Source organism: Pipistrellus kuhlii, unplaced genomic scaffold (genome assembly GCF_014108245.1).
Source record: "Pipistrellus kuhlii isolate mPipKuh1 unplaced genomic scaffold, mPipKuh1.p scaffold_m20_p_2, whole genome shotgun sequence".
Lineage (NCBI taxonomy): Eukaryota > Metazoa > Chordata > Mammalia > Chiroptera > Vespertilionidae > Pipistrellus > Pipistrellus kuhlii.
This window is the reverse complement of record NW_023425515.1, coordinates 148,275,061-148,288,176: the sequence shown is the minus strand read 5'-3', so window position 1 is coordinate 148,288,176 and position 13,116 is coordinate 148,275,061. Positions and strand designations below refer to the sequence as shown.

General features: G+C 39.3%; 1 protein-coding gene across 5 annotated transcripts in view; it reads left to right on the top strand.

Moving 5' to 3' along the window:
- The window catches only part of LRRC7 (leucine rich repeat containing 7), a 473,031-nt gene that overhangs the window by 201,846 nt on the left and 258,069 nt on the right, over positions 1 to 13,116 (top strand). The gene's annotated exons all lie outside the window — the stretch shown is intronic.

Sequence of the window (13,116 nt, the reverse complement as noted above, 5' to 3'; positions counted from 1 at the left end):
GCATTATTATGTGTTTTACCAGCTTGCCAATTATTCCTCCCCTTCCCCCAAATGCATGCAAAACACTAAAGACAAATAATATCCTCGATTTCCAGTAAAGAAAGGGAGTTTCTCTCAAACACATTTGAGAAAACATCTGAGCAACCAGTTAAATGATAAAAGTATTTTAAATGTTGTACATATTAAGAATGGACTCTCTGTTGGAGACTATATATACATGTGTGTGTGTGTGTGTGTGTGTGTGTGTGTGTTAGGTGGTTTGGAGAGAACACATTACCGTGCATCTGCTCTCAATTAGCAATAAATATGCTCTTTGGTGTTTGGCAACTCATTAGGCCATTTGTTTAGAGCACATGTGTCAAACACAAGGCCCGCGGGCCAAATCCGTACCGCCAGGCCTTGCAATGTGGCCCGCACCGCGCTGTCATCACTGCACTCCACTGCATTTCCATCACAATGACAGTTTATGACTGTTCAGTAAACCATTCGGCCCGCGATTTAGGCTGGATTTTAGATTTTGGCCCCTTCTCTGATTGAGTTCGACACCCCTAGTTTAGAGCAAAGCTTATTGTTCCGTCCTATTAAATGTCTGACTTTCAGCACCCTTAATGTGTTGCTTATCTGAAAATCACTAACAATTCCCTCACTATCAAACTTCTTTTCTTTTTCTTTTTAATATATTTTATTGATTTTCTTACAGAGAGCAAAGGAGAGGAATAGAGAGTTAGAAACATCGATGAGAGAAAAACATCAATGAGCTGCCTCCTAGACACCCCCTACTGGGGATGTGTCCACAACCAAGGTACATGTCCTTGACCAGAATCAAACCTGGGACCCTTCAGTCAGCAGGCCGACGCTCTATCCACTGAGCCAATCTGGTTGGGGCAATATAAGACTTCTTTTCTACTTATATCCAAGATCATAGTGTTACAGTAAGCCTGGATTTACTCCCTCCATTTCTGTTACTGAATTGGATGGCAGCAAGTCTGTTTGTTCTGCTGCCACCTTCTCAGTCTTATGCCAGGACTTTATCTCTTTCCAATGTCTTTCTCAGCAATTACAATCAACAAATAATACTTACCTATATTAGTAACACTCCATGGGGAATACAATTTACAATTAGGCAATGTATCTAAATATAAGGAAGAAGGAAGTTGCTCTCAGCCCTCATCTTCCTGAAGTCTGTTGGGCTGTCACCTAGATTGGTACATTTCCGTAGAGTGGCAACAGAACCTTTTCTGAGCTGAGTGATTAAGCTGTCTTCTGTGTCTTCCTGAATCCTATAAAACTGTAAGAGAACAAAACTGAACTGGTATTGAAGCATGGTGAGCCCTCTCTCCACAAGGCCATGCTCCCTCCCAGCTTTAGTGTAAACTCCTTGAAAGCCAGATGAGAACGGCTGCACATTAGTTACACTGTTTCTACATCCACAATAGCCATTTTCAAAGTATTGGCAAAGTCCGTGCTCAATAAAGTGGTTAATTGATAATGAAGGATAAAATCGCTAGTCAAATATGAAGCAAGATTATTAAACAGTTTGTTTTACGTAATACTGAGTTATTTAAAATAACTCACTTTTTGCTGTTGAAGCAGAGAGAGTGTGGGGGAAGGTATCTGGTATCATTTTAACTAAATCAGATTCATTCCTGTGATTGGTCAAGGCCATAAGGATCTCTCAAATTTTCCTCTAGATATATCTTTAAGGCAGAATCAATTGCATCACTGCCTCAGACTATTGACTACTTTACCTGCCTTTGGTTTTTCTCTCTAAAAGACCACTACAGGAGGCAGAATCTTTGCAAGAAACCTTTAGCTCCTCCTCCTCTTCCTCCTCCTCCTCCTCCTCCTCCTCCTTCTCCTCCTTCTCCTCCTCCTCCTCCTCCTATTCCTCATACAATTCCTCCTCCTCTTCTTTCTCTTCCTCCTATTCCTCTTCCTTCTTTGTCTCTATCTCTTATCTTTTTCTCTCCCTTCCTCCTTCCCTCCCTCCCTTCTTCTCTCTCCCTCACCCTTTTTAAGATGACAGACCTCTACAGTTTCTCCCAAATTTGCTAACCTAATTGCTGGATGCTTTTGTTTCCTCCTATATAATACATTTCCCCTATAAAACCCCTCTCTAATCAGTACTTACTATTCAGTAGAGCATTGTCTCATATGCCAAATTTCCTTGGGGAATATGGGCTAATACACAAAATAAGATTACAGCTTACCCTTTTAAACATCAAAAATTTTATTTTACATGAGTCATTCTTAATGGAAATTATTAAAAGATGTTTCATATCACATTTTTTGTTAAATAAGTGTAATTAATGCAATTAAAATTTCCCAGATTGACTTGAGTTCATCAGAGGTTGTGTTTTTGAGCTTTCTTTTAGTATATCTAGCTTGCCTATACACAAAATAGATTAGTATAATTTAAGAATTCTGCTACTAACTTCGTAGTTTTCCCCTCATCACCTTCATTATCAGACCATCAGTTATAATTTCTTCATATTGACACCCTGCTATTTCCAGCAGCCCCTCCTTTCTCCTTGTTCCTTCTAATTGCTATCTGGTGAATTTTATATTCTGAACTTCGCTTATGACACTTGTTGGCAACATGTTAAATTCAGAAATAACTTTACTATCCGAACATTACCCTCAAAGTTCCAGAAAATTCATACTATCTGAAATTTGACTAAATAATTATAGAACAAAAGCAGTTTACAATGTCCCTTTAGGAATGCTACATGGCCAACCTTTAGTGTGCCTTACACTCAGAGTTTCAGTATTTGATACCTGCAGAGTATGTTGGAAACAAATGCAATATATAGTGCTTTGTTATAAGTGTTGCATTGTTAATCTTGAGTAGCTGAAACGTGCACCCAAAAGTAGTTCAAATCCTAGATTTAGTTGAGGCAGCTAAGTATAATAGTGTGTGGAATAAGGTTGACCTGTTTTCAAGCCCTGGCTAGTCTTAGAGACTCAGTTTCTTCATGAATTAAAGTGAATAATAAAGCACATTATAAAAATTATTGTGAAAATGGAATGAAGTGATTATAACATTTTCTCAATAAATTTCATTCTTTCTGCTCTTAAATATATTTCCATTTATTAGATATACAAAAAAAATTGCCTGCCTTCTTAAAATTGAAAAGAATTATAAAACTTGGTATCATAATTAAAATATTACATTAATGTCTCATAACTATATTTTTCCTTCTTTTTATGCAAAATGTAACATTAATATATTTTTTCAGCATATGGCATTTATATCACAGAGTAAACCATTTGGGTTGATGAGATCTGTAAAATTCATAAAATGATCATTTCAAAATGCATTATCCATAACTATTATCAAGTGTACTGATTTATATAAACACTTATAGGTAATCAACATAAATGTTAATGTATTTAAGAAAACACAAAATCATTCAAAATGTGGTATTTGTAGGAAGTCTTTTTCTATTATGTTTTTATGAAAAGAGTTGTCTTTTTCATCTTAGAAAAGTTCATTTGAATCTAAAACCTTTGTACTAAAATCAACTGTTTCTATGCTTGTAAAGTTTTTCAGTTCAGTGATTCAGGGTATTGATGCAAAAATATAATTAGATGCAATTTAACAAGCACTTGCTGAGTTACCATTGTCTTCTTGAGTTTGAGCGAGATCATGTCAGGAATATCAATGTCAGCTGAAAAAGTTTACTTTCTGACTCCATCCTGTCTTTCTAGAATATCTCTTCTTTCTCTACTCCAGCCACCCTTTGACCTCAGCAGAACTGTCAATCTATTAATGCCACCACCTTCTCAGGATTTCTTTCCTTTTGATGTTTTCTCTGCCCTTTTTGCATGGCTTAAAGCCATGCTTAATCACTAGATGACTCCCCTTGACACCCTTGCTTTTATCTCATGTCACTGTATGCTAAGTAAAATTATAATTCTGGCTGCACCCAACTTGACCTATTACTGAAAGGATCTGAGAAAAATCCTGGTTGGTATCCCTTTAAGTTTATGAGTGCAGCATCTAAGTACAGCCTTCCTGCTTCTGAACTTCTTTTATCTATTTACTAGAGGCCCGGGGCACCCTCTACAATCTGGGACTCCTTGAGGGATGTCTGACTGCCCATTTAGGTGGTCAGTCAGACATCCTTCCCACAGTTCAGGACTTCTGGCTACCAACTGCTCACCTGTCTGCCTTCATGATTGTCCCTAACAGCTTCTGCCTGCCAGCACAATCACCCCCTAACCACTCCCCTGCCAGCCTGAGTGATGCCTAACTGCTCCCCTGCCAGCCTATTTACCCTTAACTGTCCTCCTCTGCGGGCCTGATCACCCTTAACTGCCCTCCCTTGCAGGTCTGGTCACCCCTAACTGCCCTCCTCTGCAAGTCTGGTCCCCCTCCCAAACTGCTCTTCCCTGCAAACCTGGGTCCCCCCAAATGCTATTCCCTGCAGGCCCCATCACCCCCAACTTCCCTCCCTTGCAGGCCTGGTCCCTCCCAACTGACATCCCCTCCTGGCCATCTTGTGGCAGCCATCTTGTGTCCACATGGGGGCAGGGTCTTTGACCACATGGGGGAAGCCATCTTGTGTGTTACAGTGATAGTCAATCTGCATATTACTCTTTTATTAGATAGGACAGAGGCCTGGTCTGCCCTGAAGGATGTCCCAGATCAGGATGGGGGTTCCCTTAGGGTGTGGGGCAGCCTGGGTGAGGGGCCTGTGGTGGTTTGCAGGCTGGCCATGCCACCCAGCGATCCAAATGGAGGCCCTAGTATCTGGGGTTTATTTTCTATAATTGAAACTTTGTAGCCTGGAGTGGAGCCAAGTCTTATGCTCACTCCCTGGCCACAGCTATTTCTGTTGGGGTTTACTTACCTTCTATAGTTAAAACTTTGTAGCCTTAAGAGGAGGTCTGGGCTGACAAGGGCAGGTAGAAAGCTTGGCTTCCTCCTTGCCAGGGAAACCCAAGCCTCCCTCCTGCTCTCCATGGCCTCAGCCATCTTGGTTATGTTTATTTGCATATTCACTTCTGATTGGCTATTAGGTGTGGCTTGTGGTGTGGCTGGGTTATGGTTAATTTGCATATTACTATTTCATTAGATAGGATGTTCCTCTTCTGGTGACAATATCACATGTTTTCTTCTGTCTTCAAAGTTTCCACACTTCATCATCATCTTCACAGCTATTCATCTTACTCCACTGAGGATATTAAGACTCTCAGAAGATAACTTCCATAGACTATTACCATCATATCTACCCATAGATCAGCATCTGCCCCCATATTTTCTGATTTTTGCTTATTAGTACAGATGGACTATGCCTGTTCATTTCTGAAACCAATCTTTCCAGTAGATAACTCTCCCCTCTTGCACACTAACACATAATTCTAGTAATTCTCCTGATAGATGATATAGATATAGATATAGATATAGATATAGATATAGATATAGAAATAGAAATAGAAATAGATATAGATATAGATATAGATATAGATATAGATATAGATATAGATATAGATATAGATGATATAGATATAGATATAGATATAGATATAGATATAGATATAGATATAGATATAGATATAGATATAGATATAAATATTATATTAGAGGCCTTATGCATGAAATCTGTGCAAGAGTAGGCCTTCCTTCCCCTGGCTGCTGGCATCAGAATCCCTCTGGCCTAGGACTTGGGCTTGCTTCCCTCCAGCTGCTCTCAGGCACCCAGGATCTGGGATTTGCTCTGGCCACTGGCAGGCACCAGGAACCTGGGCTTCCCTCCAGTCCAGTTTTCTCTGGAAGGATGTCCACAATGACATGTGGAAGGGCATCTGGTCTTATTAGCACATTGCCCTTTCAATATATATACAAACACACACACACTAGAGGCTCGGTGCATAAAATCCATGCACAGGTGGGGGTGCCCCTCAACCCAGCCTGCACTCTCTCCAGTCTGGGATCACTTGAGGGATGTTCGACTGCCCATTTAGGCTCGATCCTACCAGGGCAGTCAGACATCCCTCTCACAATCCAGGACTGCTGGATCCCAACTGCTCGCCTACCTGTCTTCCTGATTGCTCCTAATTGTTTCTGCCTTCCAGCATGATCATCCCTTAACCACTCCCCTGCCAGCCTGATTGATATCTAACTGCTTCCCTACCAGCCTGTTTGCCCCTAATGCCCTCTCTTGCAGGCCTGGTCACCCTAACTGCCCTTCCCTGCAGGCCTGGTCATCTCTAACCTTTGCAGGCCTGGTCCCCTGAACTGCTCTCCCCTTCAGGTCTGGGTTCCCTCCAACTTCCCTTCCCTGCAGGCCTCATCACCTCCAACTTCCCTCCTCTGCCAGCCTGGTCAACCCTATTTGCCCTCCTCTGCAGGCTTAATTGCCCCCAACTGCCCTCCCTTACAGGCCTGGTTCCTCCCTACTGCCCTTCCCTGCTGTCCTGATCACCCACAACTGCTCTCACTTGCAGACCTGTTCCCTCTCAACTGCCCATCCTGCTGGCTATCTTGTGGCAGCCATCTTGTGTCCATATGGGGCCAGTCATCTTTGACCACATGGAGGCAGCCATCTTGTGTGTTGGAGTGATGGTCAATCTGCATATTAATCTTTTATTGGATAGGATAGAGGCCTGGTGCATGGGTGGGGGCCACCTGGTTTGCCCTAAAGAATGTCCCAGATCAGGGTGGGGGTTCCCTTGGGGCATGGGGCGGCCTGGGTGAGGCGCCTGTGGTGGTTTGCAGGCTGGCCAACACCCCCAGCAATCCAAGCAGAGGCTCTGGTATCTAGGATTTATTTATCTCCTATAACTTAAACTTTGTAGCCTGGAGTGGAGCCAATCTTCTTGCTTGCTCAGTGTCCACAGCCATTTTTGTTGGGATTTATTTACCTTCTATAAATGAAACTTTGTATCCTCAAGTGGAGACCAAGGCAGGCCAGGGCAGGCATAAAGCTTGTCTTCCTCCATTGCCAGGGAAACTGAAGCTTCCTGTTCTCTCAGTGGCTGCAGCCATCTTGGTTGGGTTAATTTTCATACTCGCTCCTGATTGGTAGGTGGGCATGGTTTGTGGGTGTAGTGTAGGTATGATCAATTTGCATATTACCGAGATATATATATATATACATACATGAATGGATTCCTCTGCTACAATATAAACTGCACAAATGATGAAAACATATTCATTTTTCCACATTACATTTTCAATGTTTAGTACAGTTCCTAACGTAGTGTAGGAAATATACTAAATATTTGTTGAATGTATAAATGACTTCCCTTTTAAGAACTTTATAATGAAAGTTAGCTACTCAAATATAAGAGAGCTTTTCATATAAGATATGATGATAAAGCAGTTATTCCTTGCTTTATAACCACATATTGTTTCATTTTTTTAGTATTATTTAATTTCATATAGAATACAATTTAAAATGCTAGCCATTAAGAAGAGGGAGTCATATGTACTAAAATAGTTTAATGAATTTTCATACAGATGATTGAATTTAAATGTATTTATATGAATGATATTTAGATTTTGATGAGAGAATAGATGGTAAAAATTATAACACATTAAACTAATATATTCAGAAAATGAGATTATAAAACAGCATATATCTCATAGAAATATCTTATACTCAAGTTTACCTTTTAAGGATCCTCTGTTTATGATCATAGGGATCAGTGTTGCTGTTGCTATTGTTAGGTTCTATAATTGATAATGACAAAATTACTTGGTATATTTAGTTTTCACATTTATCTATTGCATTGACAAAAGCAGTTTTTTCATACTTTAATATCAACTTAAAACCAATTTTAACCTAACAGATTTTAAATGACACTTTTGGTTTTTATTTTTACACCAACAATCCTTTTTTATAATTAAACTAGGGGCCCGGTACACAGATTCATGCATCAGTGGAGTCCCTTGGCCTAGCCTGTGAGGATCAGGCCAAAACCTGCAGTCTAAGATCCCCTGAGGGATGTAGTATTGCTCAAAGTGGCAGGAGGCTGTCCTCTTGCTGGCCTGCTGCCTCTGCTGCTTGGTAGACTTGCTCCTGCTCCAGTCTGGTCTCTATGTCTCCATCCTAGGTTGATACTGGCATGCCCATGACAGAAGTGGCTGCAGGCTTGTCCCCAGTCAGTCCCAATGCCAGTCCCAGTCCCTGTTTCAGAAGGGGAAGGGGCATACAGAGGGAGTGGCTCATGCTGCTGCAGCTGTGCTCACCAGCTGTGAGCCCAGTGTCTGGCGCCCGTTTGACAGCTAAGCAGTGCTCCCACTCTAGGAACATACTGATCACCAGGGGGAAGCTCCTGCCATAAGTATCTGCGCTCAATGTAAATCACAGCAACTGGTTGACCTGTCAAGTGGTCAAACAGTCACTTAGGCTTTTATATAGAGAGATAAAATTGAACAATATATTTGTTACTGACTTAAAATCCTTTTGTGAGACCTGTTTGTCTGCATTAGTAATAAACAGGGTAGTCCAAGTGAAAACAATTAACTGAATATACTAAAACCTAAATTGAGCCAGGACTTTCAACTTTTCCCATGCTAGGCAGGAAAGATTCATATTGGATTGATTTCAAAATTCTTCCTTCTCCCTTCTTCTGCACAGCAGTGAAGTGGTCAAATGGAGGCAGCAGGAAAGTAAACAAGAATAAAAACCGCACAAAGTGAAGTAGTTCTTGAATAATTGAAAGTTGAATAGGAATTTTTTCAACCTAATTTTTTAAAAAGGGAAATGGCAAAGAAAATAAATAAAGTAGTCTATTATGTCTTTTCTTCTTCAAGATATTCATATTTTGTTAATGCAATTATCAATAATCCCATTGCATTAGGAGCTTTGCTTTTAAGATATTTTAAATTCCAAATGCAGAAATGTCATTTCTCATTTGACAGTATTTCTGTGGACATATTCAAAAGAGATTTTGTGGTATAGATACTGAAGTAAACATATTGGGAAAATATGTGTCCTAATTTGGATGGTAAACATTTATTGATGTCATCTACTATTTGCAAATAGGTAAACATTTATTGATGTCATCTGCTATTTGCAAATAGGCAGTTGTCCATTTTTAAAAATAAATATACCATTTTGCTTATGAAGCACAATGCTTCTTGTGTAAGTAGTTTAGGATACATTCCTCATTGGTTGTTCAGCCTAGGTTTGAATCTAGTCTAAATATAATGAGCTTGAATCTCCAGGGATTCCCAAAGAATGCAATTGTGATGCCCTTAAATAAAGGCTGTGTTAGAGGGCCTATGTGATGTGTCAACTGAAAAATAGGGATTAGAACTTGCATTGTATGGTCTACAAATATTTTATCTGACTTTCTTTAGTAATCACAAGTAAAAATAATTGCAATAAAATAAATTGCAAAAAATAGTTATCTCCTTATTTCTGAATAAATAAAATTGAAAATTAGTACATAATCCATCTCAGAAAATGTGTATGTATGTGTATTTAACATATAATTTAAAAATACATACAAAAAATATATATATAAACCTTTTTAATTATTCAAAGATACTGTGTTCCAGAGAGTCAGACAGACTAATGTTAAATATTGGTAATAAAAATGTGAGTTCTACAATAAATCTAACATCATTTTAAGAGGAAGTAGCATAATGGGGTAAAGAGGAACAAGAGATACGATGTTGAAAAATTGAATTAAATCCCACCTATATCCGTTTCCATCTATAAACACTCATTAAGTATTTAAGTAAGTCAGTTAATTCTTGTGAATGTGTGGTTTTTCATCCATGAAATGAAAATAATGTTGCTTAATATATGTTCCTCACAAGATTACTAGAAGAATGGAATTATTTCATACAATGGCATGGAGAAATTTGTTACCTTTGATTTTATTAATACATGAATTTTAGGTAGTATTTATTAGGTGCTTATTAAGTGCCAGACATGCTACTAAGTGCTTTATATTAATACCAGATAATACTCATAAGATTCAAATATTATAATGTCTAATGTTACATGACTAGTTAAGTGATAATACAGGGATTCAGTCACCTTGCCAACCTGTGTTTTTAGCTACTATGTTATCTTACCTCTCCATGTTTAGATTGAACTACAAGATGGGTTTATGCTCTAAGAACTTTTCCTAAATTCAAAATCCCAGCTCTCATAAGCAAATTAAGATAGCTAAAAGAATTTCAGAAAAAATATAAAAATATTGCTTAGTACAACTAGTTCTACAGGGTGTCCCCCAAAAATGTATGTGTACTTTAACAGTTGATAGCTCAATTTTGACAATGAAATGTGTTCTAATGAACACTGCATTTATAATTATTCAAAGTGGGTGTATACATTATTGGGATATCTTATATTTTTTATTATAAATATAAATATATGTATAAATACATATATTCATACATATCATTTTATAACTTATCTCCTATCTGCAAGAACATTTATGTCAGCTACTATATTGATTAAATATTGGGATATTTTTCATCATACTAATTCCTATCACTTTGCTATGTTTTCCTAACTTAATAAATTTTACAAGTTTATACCTCAAGCCAGCTCGTTTTCACCTAATTGTTGGTTCCTTTTTGACTGCTACCCTCTGCTTCTATTTATATTTCTAATAACTATAGATAACATTATGCAGCACTTTCTGCCAATTACTTTATCTGACTTATCTCTTTCAATCTTCACTGCAACTCTCTGATGGAACCATTCATTTAGGCACCATTTTTTTAGAATAGGAAATTAGAACATTATACATTTAATGACTTGCATAAGGTTATCCAACCTGTTTTAGTAATAAAGTTAGGATTCCATCTTAATCCAAGGGACTCTGCTATGAACAATTTAAAGTTTAAACTGTGAACAACATAATACAGGTTTTATAAAAAAAAAAAAAAATGTAGTAGCATTTTCAACACAGCAGGGAATTCCATTTTCAGTAGAAGATAAGAAGACATGCCGTAGTCTTTGCCTTAATATCGTGTCCTATTTTGCTCTGCTTTCATATTTTGGTTTACACATACTTTCAAAAAAACATCATTCTAAGGCAGTGTGGATAGAAGGCATCAGGCACACACTGTGTAATGAGCCCAGATTGGTGACTGAACAGAAAAAGCTAAAGGGAGGGGATTAGAAGCCTTACACCCTGCTGGGTGCGGACATCCAAAGTAAATATTATATAAATATTAAGGAAGAATGTTGAGGATAGTTTAAGGGTTAGCTTATTGACTTCTTTGCCATTTTGTTAATGTCTAGTTAATGAAGGCAGCTCTGGGTGTTACATCTTTCCAAAAAGGAGAATTGTTCTTTCTCATACAGTTCATGCATAATGGAGCTCCTAAACGAGGGTTCTCATTAAGAAGGCAAAACACTTGAGCAATAATGTGAGGACAGTATACTTTCTGATGAACTCCCACATAGGAAAGAATGGCATGAGAAATGTCCTCAAACCCTACTTAACACTGAATAAACCACCTGCTGCGCCCGGGGTGTCCAGGTCCTGTGGTCACGTGGTCTAGGTCCCTGGGGGTTTTCTTTCTTAAGTATCTATCTACAAAAGTTCAACTAAATCCTATCACAAAATGTTTCTCATCCCTCAGTCAGCTATGAAGTACTCAGTAGGACTAGTATTTTGTGGACATTTTTATATCCTTAATAACAGTTTCAGAAATTGAGAGCAGGTAGTGGGCAGGCATATAGGAATTGCTCCATAAAGCTGCAGGGGCTAGTATATTTGATTCATTTGTATCAATTGACTGAAATGCCCTCCCCATCTTTTATTCCTGACTCTCATGTTTTGGATTCGGTTTTGTGGCTTACTGATTTTCAGTAAGAAAAACGTGTTTTTCTGTCACATAGCCAACAGCACAGCTGTGACAGCAGATGAGCAGTTCTCCAAGGGCAACGATGGAGGCTGCTATCTCGGAGCCTCCAGAGAGGCCCTGAGGAGGGCTGCTCACCTCTTCACCCTCCAGGCAGATGCAGAGCTGCATGAGAGCCAATAGGAAAAATTGCATAAGATTCAGTAGAGTACCACATTCCTTTGGAAATAGCCATTGCTTTTGTGATTTTCCTTAGGTATTTTTCAGATGCATGTGTTCAGTCTTCCCAATCTTATAAAATGAAGGTAGCAAATATTTTTTTAAATGTATTTTATTGATTTTACACAGAGAGGAATTGAGAGGGATAGATAGTTAGAAACATTGATGAGAGAGAAACATTTACCAGCTGCCTCTTGCACACCCCCCACTGGGAATGTGCCTGCAACCAACGTACATGCCCTTGACTGAAATCAAACCCAGGACCTTTCAGTCCACAACCTGATGCTCTATCCACTGAGCCAAACCGATTTCAGCAGTAGCAAATATTTTTATCTTCTGTTTTCTTGTATCTGCTGATGTCCCATTATTCCAGTAGTGGCACTATAATCTTATCTAATAAATAGTTAATATGCAAATTGACTATCACACCATCACAAAAATATGGTGGCAACCAGTCACCTCTGTCTTGCCAGAGTCCCCCAGTCCTTTCAGCCCAGCTAGGAGGCAGCTGGCTAATAATGCAGCCAGACCTGCCCTCAGCCCCCTAGCCACCCAGGGCTGGCCTGAGGCAAAGGCAAGCCTCGGGTGTCAACTGCCCAACTGCCTGGAACCAGCCCAAGGTGCAGGCAAGCCTCAGATGGCAGGTGCCCAGCCTCCTAGGGCCAGCCCAAGGCATAGGCAAGCCTCAAGTGGCAGCTGCCCAGGGCTACCTGAGGCTCAGGTAACCAGAGCTGGCTGAGGCTTGCACTGCTGTTCGTGGCAGCAGCAGAGGTGTGATGGGGGCATTGCCTTCCCCTGATTGCCAGGTCACCTCCTGCCCCTGAGGGCTCCCAGACTGTGAGAGGGGCAGGCTAGGCTGAGGGACTCCCCCCGTCCAGTGCGTGAATTTTCATGTACTGGGCCTCTAGTAACTAAATAAACCCAAACTATTTTTATTTCTTTCGATATGTAAAGAGCCAAGATCTATCTTATATCAAACACGGTTGTCCTCAAATATTTATCCAGTTTCCAATTATTACTGTCATAAAATATTTAACATTTAATTTTTTAAATGTATGTATTGTAGATATGATGAATATATATATAACATTAAGTTATTATTTTTACTT